This window comes from Bufo gargarizans, chromosome 4 (assembly GCF_014858855.1).
Source record: "Bufo gargarizans isolate SCDJY-AF-19 chromosome 4, ASM1485885v1, whole genome shotgun sequence".
Classification (NCBI taxonomy): Eukaryota; Metazoa; Chordata; class Amphibia; order Anura; family Bufonidae; genus Bufo; species Bufo gargarizans.
Window position 1 is genome coordinate 472777774 of NC_058083.1, and position 18126 is coordinate 472795899.

Genomic DNA, 18126 nt, shown 5'->3' on the forward strand with positions numbered 1-18126 from the left:
GGCCGAAATCCCTTGTATGGTGACGAATGCTGGGATTTCACACGAGATTTCGTGCCAGATCTTCAAGCAAGATGAAGGCGGCCGGCCCATCGCTAGCAAATGGAGATGGTAAGTATGATTTAATTTTTTTTTCTGTTAATTTTACATTGTATTATTACTCTCAGATGCCGTGATCATGTATGAACGCAGCATTGGAGGGATACAATGATGGGGAATGGTGCTACTTACCAAAAAATGCGCTCCGTGATGAAGTAACTCATCACAAAGCTAATTCTTTTTGTAGAATTCGGTGAAGCAGCCGAATTGAATTTTCCAAAACTTCGCTTATTTCTAATCAAATCCAAAATGTACAGCATAGAATTTGAAAGTTGGTTAGAAAGTTGATGTGAGGGAATGCAGATCATCAATAGAGATGATAGAAGGGATTTCGGAGGGATTATTGACCAACAGCAAAGTCGCTTCCCTGGCAAGGCAACAACCAGAGGACACTTGCCAGCTCATTTACTTATGATGCAAGTTATTTTGTTGAAAAGCATCTGTCAGCAGAATCAATCCTATGAAACCAGACATACTTCCCGGTAGGGTTGATACTGCCGATTAAAATGATACCTGTCTTGTGAGAACTGGTTGCAGCAATCACAGGGAAAAAGACTTTTACTAATTATGTAAATGAGGGCTTGAGATCACTCAGGGGCGTAGACAGCACTGGAGCACTGAGGAGTTGAGGTGCACTGAGGGGACAGACCCTACCCCTTGTTGCACTGCAGACCTCAATTGAATAAATAATAAAATAATCTTTTTTGTCTGAGGAATGCTGCAACTGGTTTTAACAAGACACATATCTTTTTAATCATCAGGATCAACCCTATTAGACATTGTGTCTGGTTTAATAGGGTTTATCCTGCTATCAGGTGCACATGCTCAGCATACTTTTATAAGAAACCCATTAATTCAAACACCCAATGTGTAAGATACAACTTGTATGAACCTCTAAAAAATAACCATATGGTCAACACTGATTTAATTCTAGTTTAATAAAGGGTAAATACAAAATAAATAAAAAATAAAAAAAATAGAAATATCCTGTTACATTCTCTTCATCTTTCTAGAATCAAACTGTTGGCATTACACAATGATTGTCCACAAAACTATTTTCTCCATATTTAAAGAATGGAACATTTTAATTAATTTGACTGTGTTTTAGTGAGCAGAGGGATTTTCACGTAGTCTCACATTAATTATTTTGTTACTATTCTTGCTCCCGTGTACTTTTAAGAAGCACAACCAACTGTTCAGTACATATGTGTTTGTTTTTGAGACAGCGGAAAACAGTTTACGCGAAACACTCATTTGCTCCATAAACAAGTCTGCAGTATTGGAAAATAATTTCATACTCATATTTTAGCCATTTGTAGAAGAAAACTTTTTAAGCAAAACCTGTAAATGTACTAAAAACTGGTAGCTTTAGCTGCTAGCTTCACTACTTTTGGAGCCGTAATGACGTTTATAGAGTTTTATCAGGCAACAAGATCTTTTATAAACATCTATTAAGAAAAAAGAGAATAGAAATGGCATCCAACATTTTACAGGTCAGAAGACACCACAGCACAGAAGTTGAAGAAGAAACATCACATGACCTCGGGTGGCACCCTGGAAGGTGGGCTTGCTCATAATTCCTGTCAGTCAGCCTTAGGAAATCAGGTAGGACTATACTGACACATGTCATAAGCACTATATAAGATTCCAACCAGGAAATACATGTTTTCTGGGGTTATGTATTTCTGTGATAGGACATCTGATAGAGAGAGAGAGTCAGTCTTATCCTACAGCTAGGTTAGGGTCTGTAGGGTCTGAGAGAGTTTGTGAGACAATAGCTAGTTAGATTTCAGGCAGACGGATAGGTTTTAACTAACTCAGGCCGATAGGGACATTCACTGAGTGCTACAGCAACATTTAAAGCTATACCACTCAATTTTTTTATTAATATTATAATGTACACCAAACAATTCCCGATCAGACACACAAATCTGAGTCATGGTGTTAATAGTGTACTGCCCGAAGCATTTTTGTGAATCACAATTGCTGTGTATTGTACTGGACTCTGTCCAACTGAAAGCTTTAAAAAAATGTAAAAAAAATCAGTTGATCTCAGACTAGTGTGCCTGACATTTTTCTGCATCACAGTTACTGGTGCAGTGTATTGGTGGAGAATATATGTATATATATTTTTTATAACATAAGACCAAACCTATTGCTTCTCCCCAACAAGGGATCATTTTTGGACTTTTTTTGTTTTCATTTTAAAAAGCATGTGTATGTTGGCATATACTGTATGTTGCTGTAACTTTTTTCAGGTTCGCCTGCCATTAAAATAAATGAGACCCGCTGTGAACTTGCGGTTCGCGAACATTTGATTGCGTTCGTGCGATCGCGTTCACGAACCGTCCCGGCAGATGTTCGTCCATCACTAATTACTAATGCTGTCTTGGTGTTAAAGAGCATGAACGGGGTTGTTGGATACAGTCCTAGAAGACTCTAAAGTGGCAAACACGACTTTTCAGGGCAATCCAGGCACTTTCAATTTGGTTTTGAATTTATTCAGATCTGAATCAAATGTGACTATCAATTTGTGTAAATTGGACCAGAACCAAATTTCAAGAAATTCACTTATCTCTGATTATGATTTGTTTTTTATACCCCAATATGTTGTTCACAGCTATATTTTTAAATTTGATAGTTTTGGTAATAGCAACCTTGAAGGTCACTTATCTCTCAACTTTTTATCCATTGAAATGTATATCATATAGACCTATGTTTCTCAGCTCCAGTCCTCACAACCACGCAGCATGTCATGTTTTTAGGATTTCCTTAGTATTGTACAGATGATATCATTATTGTCAATGCATTAGGACCTACCACAGGTATTCATTCTATGGGATATTCTCAAATCATGACCGGCAGGTGGGCCCGGAGGACTGGAATTGAGAAACACAGATTTTTAAACACAAAAGATAAACTGAAAGAATGCAATAAGAATCTCCCAGGAACATGAGAATATGGAACTGGCAACTTAAAAAAAAATCACATAGTGAGGTATCCTTGGTCAGATTCCACATCACATTTGTGCCAAGTTCTATCGAGAGCTTTATTAGGAGGCAATGTTTCTAGGGTGAAAATCACCATAATATTGCACTAAATTGCAGCGTACTAAGGCACCATACAGTACTCTATGAACCACTGTATATAGTATGTCCTGAAAGAAACCATAAAAAAAGCTATTGCGAATGAGAAACCCAAGTCAGGCTATTTTTGTTACTATATTGTAACGGCTGTAGGTAGGAACAGATGAGGACAGTGAGTCCCTGAACTAGAACCCAGCCCACTTTCCCTATATACTTGCAGTATAAGCCCTAAATGGCAGAACTACAACTGAATGACAGACCCTACACTAGTAGAGGTGCAGGACAAAAAAAGGCACACAATACAGACAACACACAAGCAGAGTCATACTAAATGTATCAGACAGAGACAGAGTGGTCAGAAAACAAGCCGAGGTCAGGAACACTGTGAACAAATAGCAATACAGGAACCAGGAACAAGGGAACCAGCTACAGCCAACTGTCACAACCAGACAGCTCAGAAGCTCTGACAGAAGCCTTTCAGAACCCCCTCTTTGAGTTTCTTTGTTGTGATGTTCAGTTCCTCATCTCGTTAGCCTCTCTCAGCTGTCATGTGGTTGGACTGATTGCATCCCTTTAAATTCCGCCCCATAATGCATTACTGGGCGGCTTATACTACTTCCTGGAGTGTGTGTGCATGCTGATCTTGTTTTCCAGTCTGCTACATAGTTAAGTGCTGAACATTTTTCTGTTATTTTCTGTTTGCTGGATCCCAGGTGACCCTGACTCCCTCCGTGTCTTGTGTAGGGAGCCGGTGGTCGTGTCCCCTCACTATTGTAGGGTGTTCAGGGGTTATATAGTCGAGGTACGTGGATATGCAACCATCCACCTCTGGGATCGTTGCATAGGCTGAGCAGCCAGGGAAAGTCTCAGGTCTTGTGCAGGGGTCTCCCTTATGGTTCCTTAGCTTTGGATCCAGTGAGTCATATATGCATGTTGCTTTGTCTTGTTTCCTGTACACCGTCCGTGACACCAACAAAGACTATCACTGGCACTGGTGTATGGCCAGGAAGGGATTTAAACAGAACGCTGAGTCCCTGGATCTGAACCTGATAGGTCCATGTCTCAGAGCTCTATTAGTCTGAAACATTAGTACACAGTAATAGAGCAGCAGAGCAATCAGCCCACTGCTAATCTCCTCCAGCAGATGACCACTGCAGGGAGAAACAGAGCATTGCATCATGCCACTAAGGATACAATTGTGTCACCAGGGAACGTGGCCCAGCAGCACGTCTCTCCCGCCATGGCAGTGCTGAGGCTGAAGATCGCGCTGCTGGAGCCCAGACAGGTACGTTTATTGCATATAGTCTAAATATTCTCCAGCTTCTTATGAATATGAAACATCAATTCCTGGTCTTAAAATCATCTCTAAAATATTATGGTTTGACCTTGTAGATAGAAGAACTCACCTTGGATGGTGAATGATGCCTCATACAAGTGATTTAATCAGATGGCAGTTTCTGCAATAGTTTCACACCTTGGAATACGTCTTTATTACATAAGTGGCATTTAAGCCTCAATCTTTAGTTTCTACAGTGAATGAAAAAAAGTGTTCTGCCTTCTATCTGACATGGTTGTGGCTATTGTTGGATATATTTCTACACCTGTCTGGTGGTTACATTAATGAGCCTATAGACAAATATTAATCACCAACATTTTTTTTATTTTATATTCCTGCATTATTTATTTACACTCTTTCAAAAATAATTAGAAAAAAGTGACTCATATTTAATCTTGTTTTTTTTCTTCCACTCTGCCTAAAATGTCTCATGTTGGGTTCGCTATAAACTAAAGCTCGCTCAGGTCCAGCTGTGTAGTCGCAGAATAAATGTTAATCTAATACAGGTTACTGGGTCAAATGCAATCATGGTCTTGTGGGAAAACCTTAATAGTGTTCTGCTTCTTCTAACATAGTAAACTTGGATATTATATGATAGGTTAAACACAAGTGAACCTTGGCAAGGCTGTTCTTGAAACTAGGATTTACAACAAAAGAAAAAACATTGGAATAGTGACCTAGGATTGACTTTGCTCTCAAAGAGATCACTCAGAAAGCTAAAGTTTGCCATGGAACGTGTCGCCTCGAAAATGTTTGGTAAGTAATTCCCCAGGTCAGTCAATTGTTGCAAGTCAGATTACAGATGAAGGTTTTATTTTTTTCTTGAATCTTGTTTTGTCCCTCTGCATTTTGTGAAAAGAAGGAAAACTGTTTTATGAAATTATATGGAAATTTATTAGGCCATGGTTGGTTTCATCTCACTGGACTCCTCTGAGATCATGTAGAACATATTTGAAGTTAAAAGCATGTAAATACATAGGCTTTTGTGAACATCCCAAAGTGAGCTAAGAATTGTGTACTCGGAGGCTGAATGTCTCTTGTGTTTAACGTCTTATTTCCATTTTTGCCTTATTTTGTATTATTTGCCCATGTTTAATGTCACTGAATGGAAAAGGTTCCAGGTCTGTTCAGAAATGGCTTGTTACGGGGAATAAATATATAAATCAATAACATGTTAAGGTCACAAGAAAACAGGGGAGAAATAATGTAGATTGTGTTTTAGCCAAATGTCTTGTTCTCATAGTATTACGATGTAAACAGTGAAGAGCAGGGCTCAGTAAACTGTATAACATGGGAGGTAGTGAAAGTAATACATAAGAGACAAGAGCCTGGGTATATTCTGCAAAAAAGCACACGTGGAAAATACCGAATATTACAACAAAAGGTCTACAAATATATAAAACTCCATATAGATGTTTTGGAATGTCTATACCTACAAATAAAGTCTGTCCGTTTAAAGAGAATATGTAAAAAAAAAAATTTTGGGGTGTTTTTTATTTTGTGCTATTACATATTATATATTTTCCATTGCTTATATGACACTCACTACTAGTCATATTGGTTCCTGTCCCCAAATACATTGAATAGATAGGACTCCTCTCCTGCATAACAGAAACGCATGACGGATCCGTTATGCAGGCCTTAGACTTCTATTATGATGGAATGAATAACGGAATGCCTCTAAAGGCATTCCGTTATGCATTCCGTCCTTGAATTGCATTATGGTCATGTGGTAAAGGAATGCATAACTAAATTTACCATATAATCAAACCCAAACTTCAAAAAATGTTCGCTCCTCCCTAGTTAAAGGGTCCATACATAATTACATCTCTGTTCAAGCTCTTCTTACACCAGTCAGACAGTGAAAATGAACAGGGGGGGGGGGGGGTCAGGACTCTCTTTATATACATTGTAGTGGCCCCTGCAGTAAAGACATTTATCACCCATCCTGTGGATACATGATAAATATCCAGTGTGGAACACCCCTTTAGGACATAGCCAACTTTGGCCTTAAAATTGAGAAGTTTTTTTGTCTAACCATGTTCCATAAGCCATGTAACAGTTTATGGCACTTACTAATGTAGCCTTTGTTGATAGTCTTTGTCATTTGCTAAATATCCTAAGCCATATTCCATGAGAAGGCCACTGACATAGACTCACCTTCCTCCATTCAGACTACTAGTAACAGAATGCCTAAGGATATGTTTAGTCACTTGCTTTTTTTCTTCTGTTCATAATGGAAGCCACAACCCTCTGCTGGATCCAATGGATCACCAGCCCTCAAAGGACTTCCCTGACTTCTAATGGAGTCTGTTGGGTTCTGGTGTTATTTTTAATGTAAAAAAAACAACTGAATCCTCCTCCAATATAGAAGTGAATACAGCATTATTGGTCATATTTGTAAATCTTTATTTAAAAGGTTCTTTAAAAACAGTTGTGTTTTTTTCCATTAGCATAGTTTATTATTTTAATTATTTTTCAACATTTTTTAGTTTAGTTATGGGCTATAATGTGGTTTGTTTATATGACATTTCATTATTTTTTTGTATCTTTTACAGATATCTAATGGGGAATTCCTACAGAAATGCATCAGCCTATATCGTGATGCTGAGTGAGTTGAAAAAAACTTTGGCTAGCAATTTATTTTCGGTTTATATTACAGCATCACTAATGTTCTTTACATCACAGGTGTGCTTTATAGAACGCTGTCTCCATAGTGATGTTAACACAGACTGGGGAAAACCACTGGACCAGAATGCAGCCTGTGGAGCATCAGAGGATTTAACAAGTGAGTATGGGGTTAATTGTAGAAAAGGGTTGTTGATCCAGGCATTTACTCTGATCACCAGATTTGGAGTGAAGAAATCATTTTTTCCCCTAAAAAATAAGGAATGTTGGCTTTTACAGCATTTTTTTTTTTTTTTGTCTTTCTCTGGATCATAATACAGGACATTAGGATAAACTGGTTAAATGGATACCCTTTCTCAGACAACTGTTTTAACCCAATAAAATCCTATAAAATATTGTGCTGAGCTACAGTACCAAATCCACCCACACAGACTAGAAAGGAGCTCCAGCAGACACTACTGTGTAGGGGCCCTTGAAATCCAGAAAATGCCATATCGAGTCTCTGGGGGTTAAACCTACAAAATCATATATTTATAGTCTACGTTAAGGCTATGCCATCAATGCTGCAACCTGATATGTAAAAGATCTTTTCTTGGGGTTTATGTCCACTCTGTTATTTTACCACAATGACTAGCTATTCATCATCACACTTTTTGCTGCAGTAAACTTCATTAGGGTCCTTTCACACGAGCGAGTTTTCCATGCGGGTGTAATGCGTGAAATGAACACATAGCACCTGCACTGAATCCTGACCCATTCATTTCAATGGGTCTGTGCACATGAGCGTTGTTTTTCATGCATCATTTCTGCGTTGCGTGAGAATCGCAACATGCTCTATATTCTGCGTTTCTCATGCAGCCCTGGCCCCATAGAAGTGAATGGGGTTGCAGTGAAAAACACATGTAATCCGGATGCATTGCGTTTTTCACTGATGGTTGCTAGGAGATGTTGTAAACGCGCATGAAAAAAGCATCAAAACTGATTGCACCTGCTCAGAAAAAACTGAAACACTGAGCACAATTGCAGACAGAACTGACTGAACTTACTTGTGAAATGGTGTGAGTTTGATTGAACGTATCCTGGCACAATCCGTATCGTTCGTGTGAAAGAGGCCTTAGAGTCCTTTTACATGAGCAATGCACAGTCCAATGCTCATCAACAATCTGATCCGTTCAGACACTAACCCTAAGTTCACACCTGAGCGTTTTACAGCGCGTTCAAACGCGCTGTAAAACGCTCAACACATGAAAACCAATGCTTCCCTATGGGAATGGTTCTCACCTGGGCGTTTTACAGAGCGTATGATCGCGCTGTAAAACGCCCGACGCATAATCAAGTTCTTGAGCTTCTTTGGGGCGTTTTGATGCGCGTTTGTGGCCATAGGACACTGCAGTCAATCACACAAACGCGCGTCAAACGCGCGTTTACTATTACAGAAAACGTGCATAAAAACGCGCGACAAAAACGCGCGTAAAATTTACGCGCGTTTGAGAAACGCTCAGGTGTGAAAGCAGGGTTAACGCTGGGTTCAGACCTGAGCGTTCTGAAAGGAGTGCTCTGTATGCGCGATTGTACTGGCGTTTGCAATCGCGCATACAGAGACAAGCGAACGCCCATTGTCGCGCGTTCCCGAAAGTCTATGTACGGGAACGCGCGACAAGATGCCCCAAAGAAGCTCCTGTAATTCTTGGGGCGTCAGGCATTTTACAGCGCGATCGTACGCGCTGTAAAACGCCTTAGTTGAGAACCATTCCCATAGGGAATCATTGGTTTCTTCTTGTTGAGCGTTTTACAGCGCGTAGGAACGCGCTGTAAAACGCTCAGGTGTGAACCCAGCCTTAGAGCTACATTTACATACAGCAATCACCCCCTCCACATGGGAATGAATAATCGTAACTGCGATCATTCATCCACATACCGATTTCTTGATTGTGAGCAGCACATTACTCTTTACACAGGGTGCAGCATAACCATCCAACAAATGAGCATTTTGCTCATTCGTTGGGTGATCGGCAGCACCTTCACCCAGGATAATTATCAGGAATGAGATAACTGTCCAGATTTTCAGCCCATGTAAGCGGCATTTTATTTATTTTTTTACTTCTTTTTCTATTCGACTCCAGTGAGGCTAAATCATAACACTGAAGACTGCACCAGAGAAAAAAACGCCTCATCTAAGAGAAAATAAATTTCTTCCAAAAATTAGGTATTTATATTAATGAAAAAATAAAAATATTCAAAATTGGAAATTAACCCCAAAAATAAAGATGTAGTGACTCATGGCAGTTGTTGGATCCTAATGCCTGTCTATAACAAGCAGAAGCACACTATTCTTTTATTAGATTTCCCCATGTAAGCAAATGAAAATTATTTATGGACATCAGCATGAGCTCATGAAGAATAATAAAAAAAAAAGTAATCTTCCCTGTCCTTGGGTAGAGGTTCCCCTGACGGCTGTTGGCGCTGACCTTGGGTACATTTGTAAACAGTAATCATATGTCCTCACTGCCTCCTCTTTTTTAATGCTAAAAATTTCTAATCTGGGAAGGTATAAATCAGATTTATTGTTTGGTTGCCTAGTGTTTCTTTCATGCTGAGGTACTGGGAGCAGTACATTGCCCAGGTGAGGTGTGACCTTACTGGAGATTTATGGAGTCACAGAAACGGTTTTATTCTGGGTATTGTTTTGTTGCAGGATCTTTGAAGTCTCTGATTTCTTGTATAACTTTAGAAACCTTAAGCTCCCTGCTTTCTGTTTCGACAAAATGGATTGGAAATAAAGAATCAAAATTCTATGTATTTATTACTATATTTACAATGTACTTTGTTTCTGGAATCTGCTCACAAAATATTAGTCCTGAATATCTGTATATGTCATTATTACATCTGGTATATCCAGTATTACTCAACTATCTAGGATCAACCTGGGCTAAAATTGAAGGTCATAATTAGAGATGAGCGAATTTTTTTTACATTTGAATCGCCGCTTCGCCCAATTTTTTGGGAGAAATTTGATTCGATCCGAATTTATTTGTGGTGAATTACGTTAAAAAATGGCTATTTCCTGGCTGCAGAGAGCCTTTATAGTGGTGTAGAACACTGTGCCTTTGGTAGTGAATTAATACTGTCAGTCAGTAGACATGCAGATGACAGGCTTTGCTCTTAGAATCGCTGCACATTTCACTTATTTGGGCAGTCACGGGGCCAAAAATGACCAAATAACTCAAGTGTGAACTCAGCCTTACAGGTCGATGTTAGCGCCAAGAAGAAGCGCACTCCTTTTACGCCGTTGTCAGCTGATTCCACATTCAACAGAACCTGTTCTATTAAACGCTTGTACGAGTCTGGAGTTGGCAGCAGTATTAGGAGGCCACTGAGTGGCTCAATGACCAAGTCTGGAGGTGGCGGCAGCATCAGCAGGTTGTCATTGTTTTCATGTACTTTTTGTATATTTGTTGTTTCATAATATATATTTTCCTCACACTTTCAGATGTCACACGACCTCATACGATGTCATTCGGTCCATACAGCAAACTGAGTTTTTTAGTCACCCATCAATATTACCGGAAAAAAACAACCACTTTGAAAGAGTGGCACAATGGAGGTGGCAGATGGAGCAGCAGCATAATGAGGGGGCCACTGAGTGGCACAATGACAGAGTCTTTAGATGGCAGCAGTATGATGAGGTCACCGAGTGGCAAGGTGACATAGTTTGGAGGTGGCAGCAGCATTAGGAAGCCACAGAGTGGCAAGATGACACAGTGTGGAAGTGGCAGCAGCAGGATACCACAGAGTGGCAAGGTTACAGTGTGGATATGGCAGCAGCATGAGGATACCACAGAGTAGCAAGGTGACATAGTGTGGAGATGGCAGCAGCATGAGGAGACCACAGAGCAAGACAATGACAGAGTCTGGCGGTGGCAGCAGCATCAGGAGGCCACAGAGTGGCAAGGTGACATACTGTAGAGGTTGGTGGCAATACCAGTACCCGCTGAAGATGGTGGGTGAAAGAAGGAGCACTTGGCATCAGATGTGTGGCATCAGGCGGGTAACAGCATCAGAATAGTAGCTGAGGCAGGCAGCCAGAAAAAAAAACGTTGGTGTGGCACCATGGATGATCTAGTCTGATGCATCAGGCCTGATTCACCTTGATGCAGTGTCCTACTATGTGCTACATGTGGGCACTTTAAACTGTTGCTAAATGTCATTTCAAATGTATTGTGGTATCATGCTTTAATTCCCTTTAACAGGCTGGCAGTGTCATTTACCTTTAATCGCCCCTAAGTGGTGCTGGCAATACAATTTTTTTTCCACCTAAATAATTCATAAAAGATTTTACCGCATATAAGTGCATCGCTTAACGCTGAATACAATTTTTTTTCCACCGAAATAAGTCACAAAAGATTTTAGCACATATAACTGCAGCGCTGAATGCTGAATGCAATTAGTTTTTCCACCTAAATAATTCACAAAAGATTTTAACGCATATAAGTGCAGTGCTGAACGCTGAATAAAATTTCATTTTCTTTTCTTCCTCCAAAATACTTCAATAAAGATTTTACCACATATAACAGAGCACGGAGATGGAAAGGGTCTTCGGATTCACCCCGCACTATACAGACGTCTCAGAAATGAACCAGTGCTCCAGACAGCAGCTCCTGGGAAGGTCATGGAGCGTCACGGTCAACCGGCATCTATTGGCTCCACTGAAGGATTATTTTGAGGAGAATCCACACGGGGCCCCCCCGCTGCAGATTTACCATGGAGACTTAACCGCATATAACTGCAGCGCTGACCGCTGAATACATTTTGTTTTTCGACCTAAATGCTTCAATAAAGATTTTACCATATATAACCACACAACATGTAATGCAACAGCTCCAAATAAAGTACAAAATCATATTGTAATGCTAATGCTATGCTAATAAATTAGAGATGCTTGGCAAATACATTTTGTACAAAAATTATTTGAGCCCGTCTGCCACAGGTCAAGGCGATCTCTGTAAGACGGGAACTTAACACTAAGTCCTACCTGCTAAGTGCCATGACAGCGACCATGAAATTCAGGGGGTATATATTCCACATGCATGCTGGGTCCCTTTTGGTTTTTATCACTTTTTTGTGCCAAAATGGCCTCCATTGAATACAGGGGATGCAAGTACCAACATGCATGCCGAGTCCACTACCCACTACGCACTCCTGACCAACCTGTCTGCCTCATAGGCTGATTTTAATTAGCATAAGTATAAAACTTAGCCTGCTCCTCCCCACTCACTGGAAGCCTCTGACTCCAGGAGAGTTATGGAGTGGGTAGTGGACTCGACATGCATGTTGGAACATTGATAGTAAAGTGATTTACAAGTGCAGGGAACGATTATTTGGGGATCCAAATAGTCATTAGACAGCTCTGTCATTCAAGCTTTTTGTTATTGGGCTGCCAGTCTTATTTTGAAAAGCCTTTAGAGGCTTATGTCTTAGTATCTTATTCAGTACTACAAGAAAAATATATACGCATTTCACTTCTGCAGTTACTTCTGGTGACAGCGTGTAGGGGTGTATTTCAGTAAAAAAAAGACAAATATAAACGTACTGCACTGTTGCAGTTATTTCTGGTGAAAGCGGGGCGTTTTTCAGTACTACCAGAAAATTATATACACACTTCACTATTTAATTGTTTTCTGTTTAAAGAGTATATTGGCCTATTTCATTTCAACAAGAAATATATATTTTCAGGTCACTTCTGCAGTTAATTCTGGTGAAGCATATAGGGGCTTATTTCAGTAAAAAAAGACAAATATATACGCACTGCACTGTTGCAGTTATTTCTGGTGAAAGCGTGTAGGGCCGTATTATAGTAAAAAAAGAAAAATACATTCTCAGTGCATTTCTACAGTTAATTCTGGTGAAAGCGTATAGGGGCATATTTCAGTAAAATAAGAAAAATATATACGCACTGCACTGCTGCAGTTATTTCTGGTGAAAGCATAGAGGGGCGTATTACAGTAAAAAAAGACTTATTTGTGGCCTATTTCATTACAGAAAGAAAAATATATACTCACTTCACTGGTGCATTTATTTCTGCTGAAAGCGTTTACTGGCCTATTTCAGTACAAAAAGAAAAATATATTCTCAGTTCACGTCGGCGGTTATATGTGTTGAAAGCATCGCTGGGAGTCAGCAGGGTAGCAGCAGTGGGAGGTTGGGAGCCAGACGTGCCCAGGGTAGAGCACCTGCTTTGCAGCAGCCTACCTACCTGGGAAGTAGCGGTGCAGGGGTTCACTGAAGTAGCGGCGGTAGCAGTCAGTCAGTGTGGCAGTTATATGTGGTAAAATCTTTATTGAAGTATTTCGGTCAAAAAACTTAATTTATTTAGCGGTCAGCGCTGCGGTTATATGCGGTTAAATCTCCATTATGTTTCCATGATAAATCTGCAGCGTGGGGGCCCCGTGTGGCTCCTACACACTTTCAAAATAATCCTTCAGCAAAGCCAATAGATGCCGGATGACCGGGATGCTCCATGACCTTCCCAGGAGCTGCGGTCGGGAAAAGCGGTTCATTTCTGAAACGTCCGTATAGTGCGGCGGGAAATTCGAAGACCCTTTCCATCTCCGTGCTCCGTTATATGCAGTAAAATCTTTATTGAAGTATTTTGTTAGAAATATACATTTCATTCAGCATTCAGCGCTGCTGTTATATGTGGTAAAATCTTTTGTGAATTATTTTGGTGCAAAAATATATTTAATGCAGTGTTCAGTGCTGCAGTTATATGTGATAAAATCTTTTGTGACTTATTTCGGTGGAAAAACAAATTTCCACCTCCTCCATTAACTTCCTCCTCTTTTCATTCTCATCCTCAACACACACACTGACTTGACACCCCCTCAGCTATATATATATAAGTGGTGCTAGCACCACCTAGGGTCAAATAAAGGTAAATGACACTGTCAGCCTGTCAAAGGGAATTAAAGCATGATAGCACAATACATTTGAAATGACATTTAGCAACAGTTTAAAGTGCCCACATATAGCACATAGTAGGACACTGCATCAAGGCGAATCAGGCCTGATGCATCAGACTAGATTATCCATGGTGCCACACCAACAATTTGACAAAGAGACCGGTTTCTTCTGGCTACCTGCCTCAGCTACTATTCTGATGCTGTTACCCATCTGATGCCACACATCTGATGCCAAGTGCTCCTTCTTTCACCCACGATCTTCAGCGGGTACTGGTATTGCCACCAACCTCCAAAGTATGTCACCTTGCCACTCTGTGGCCTCCTGATGATGCTGCCACCTCCAGACTCTGTCATTGTGCCGCTCTGTGGTCTCCTCATGCTGCTGCCACCTCCAGACTCTGTCATTGTGCCACTTTGTGGACTCCTTCTGATGCTGCTACTGCTGCCGCCACCTGCCACCTCCAGACTCTGTCATTGTGCTACTCTGTGGTCTCCTCATGCTGCTGCCATCTCCACACTATGTCACCTTGCCACTCTGTGGTCTCCTCATGCTACTGCCATCTCCACATTATGTCACCTTGCCACTCTGTGGTCTCCTGCTGCTGCCGATATCCACACTATGTCACCCTGCCACTCTGTGGTCTTTGGATGCTGCCACTACCTCCAAACTATGTCACCTTGCTACTCTGTGGTCTCCTCATGCTGCTGCCATCTCCACACTATATCACCTTGCCACCCTGTGGTCTCCTCATGCTGCTGCCATCTCAACACTATGTCACCTTTCCACTCTGTGGTTTCCTCATGCTGCTGCTATCTCCACACTATGTAATCTTGCCTCTCTGTGGTCTCTGGATGCTGCCGCCACCTCCAAACTATGTCACCTTGCCACTCGGTGGCCTCATCATAGTGCCACTCGGAGGCCCTCTCATGATGCTGCTGCTGCATCTGCCACTTCCAGACTCTGTCATTGTGCCACTCTTTCAAAGTGTTTTTTTCGGTAATATTAATGGGTGACTGAAAAACTCCTTTTGCTGTATGGACCGAATGACGTCGTGTGACGTCTAAAAGTGTGAGGAAAATATATATTATGAAACAACAAATATACAAAAAGTACATGAAAACAATGAGAACCTCCTGATGCTGCCGCCACCTCCAGACTCTGTCATTGAGCCACTCGGCGGCCTCCTCATACTGCTGCCAACTCCCAACTCTGTTGTTGTGCCACTCGGTGGCTTTATCCTGATGCCACCAACTCCAGACTCTGTCATTGTGCCACTCGGTGGCCTCCTCATACTGCTGCCAACACCAGACTCTGTCATTGAGCCACTCTGTGGTCTCCTCATGCTGCTTCTACCTCACCACTATGTCATAGGTCCACTCTGTGGACTTCTCATGCTGTTTCCACCCTCCCCACTTCATTACTGGTCCACTTTTTTGGCTTTTGGCCTGGCTGACATCATCATTTATTTGACCTTTCTACTGATCTGTCAGAAGGAAGGAAAAATGAGACCCACAACGGATCCTGTCTATGTAGCAGCTGTAAAGCCTGTATGGTCCCATCAGAATTGGCTTATGATTTGGTAGCCAAAAGCAGGAGTGGGAACAAAACACAGAATACATGCAAATATTCAATTCACGTGTCATCTATGTTTTAGATCCACTCCTGTTTTTTTTGGGCATTGGCAATACTGATATTATTGAGCAAATGCTGACTGAGTGAAGGCGTATGCTCCACAGACAGGATGTGTTTATTTTGTGGGTCAGTGACGTCAACAAAAAATTACTACTGACACCCTCTCCACTTTGTCGGGGGGCACTACTTGTATAAGCGTTTAATAGAACAAGTTCTTTTAAAGAACAGACATCTCTGTGGAATCAGCTGACGACGGTGTAAAAGGAGTGCGCTTCTTCTTGGCGCTAAGATCGACCTGTAAGGCTGAGTTCATACCTGAGTTATTTAGTCAGTTTTGGCCCCTTAACTGCCCAAATAAGTGAAATGTGCAGTAATTGTAAGAGCGATGCCTGTCATCTACATGTCATACGGACTCACAGTATTGTTTTACTACCAAAGCAGACTCCCTATGCGTGTTACTGCAAGGCACAGTGTTCTACACCACTATAAAGGCTCTCAGCAGCCACGAAATAGAAGTTTTTTAACGTAATTTGCCGAAAATGTATTCGGATCGAATCAAATTTTTCCCGAAAAACTCAGCGAACTGACGAATCAATTTTTTACAAAATGTGCTTATCTCTAGTCATAACCAACATGGCTCCCAGCTTTTGAAGAAAACAAAGCTTTCACTCACTCAATTTATATTACGATACTGTGTTTCAAGCAATGTCACAGTATAGTGTCAAATAATGATGCCTTACATTGTTCAAATAATGTTGCCATACAAGGCAAAAAATTATGCGGCCATACAATGCTCAAATAATATCACCATACAATGCCCAAAAAATACTGTATTATAGTGTTGAGCGCGAATATTCGAATATCGAATTTTTTTAGCGAATATCGGCACTTCGCTAATTCGCAAATATTTCGAATGTAGTGCTATAAATTAGATATTTTGAATATTCTTTTTTTTTTTTTTTTTTTATTGTTATATTTTTTTCTTTCCCACTTCCCTAAAGTAGTTCTTACCTGTCCTTAGGATTCCTGGCTTCCTGGCTGCTCCAGTCAGTGCTCCAGTCAGTGCTTTTGCCGTCTTCCGTGCTCATGGAGCGTCCCCATCACCATGGGAACATTTCCATACTAGAATGTACTGTCGTATTTGAGAATTACGTTGAAATCACAATTCGATTAATTCAAGTTAGAATAATCGAATTGCGATTTCAACTTAGCACTGCTATATTCCATATTCGTTAATTCTAGCCTAATATGGAATATAGCAGTGCTAAGTTGAAATCGCAATTCGATTAATTCAAGTTATAATAATCGAATTGCGATTTCAACTTGGACCTTGTTTACTATAGTTGGCTTGGTAGAATTAGCGAATATGACGAATGTATTCGTCATATTCCTCAAAACGAAGATAACAAAGTATTCTCCATCTTCGTTTCTATCCTTTTCTTTTGCAGGACAGAAAAGCTTAGGATGTTACATTATTCTGTCCTACAAAAAAAAAGTACAGAAACATAAACAAATGAAATCAAAAGTTTGCAGTCTGTTTACAAATATATCCGCCTAATGTACAGCAACAACTACATGTGAACAACCCCTTACAACCCTTATTGGGTTGAGATTTTGTGCTTTACTTACACATATACACCAAAAGTGCCTATAGGACCACCACACCGCCTATAGGAATGCTACTTGGCATACTTTTTTTCCCCATGAGCATTGCCTGGCTTATAAGATCCCTTTTTGCAAGGGGAAACAATGGAGCCCAATCTTCCGGGGCACTCATTAACAAGCGCTCTACCAATCAACACTCAGTTGTAAGGGAATGTTAATTTTCATAATGAGCAAGACGTTTCAGCAACTCAGAACATTAGCCTCAATAGGAAGGTGTGCATCTTGCATATAAAGCACCAAAAATTTCAGAATATTGTGATCCTGTCCACCCCTCCAGTCACAGCATGAAAAAGTAATCGTAATGTAAAAGTTTTAGCATATCATCTTTAGAACTGATTGTATTTTAGGGCACATTGTGTTTTTTTTTTAGCATTGTAATACAGTAGTGATGAGCGGGAGGTGCCATATTCGATTTCAACAAAATTTGCGAATATATTATAATTATTCTATTGATAAAAAAAAAAGCAAAGTAATATAATCGCAGAGCGAATTTAACTTCGCTGTCTCTATAGTCAACTTTCCTATTTGATTGCTAGAATTAGCGAAGTTGACGAATAGGTACCTAAAACGAAGATGGAGAATACTTCGTTATCTTCGTTTTGAGGAATATGACGAATGCATTCGTCATATTCGTCATCTTCGCTAATTCTAGATATCAAACCAATAGGAAAGTAGCCTTAAGTTATAATCGCAATATGCGATTATTTAAATCGCATATTAATC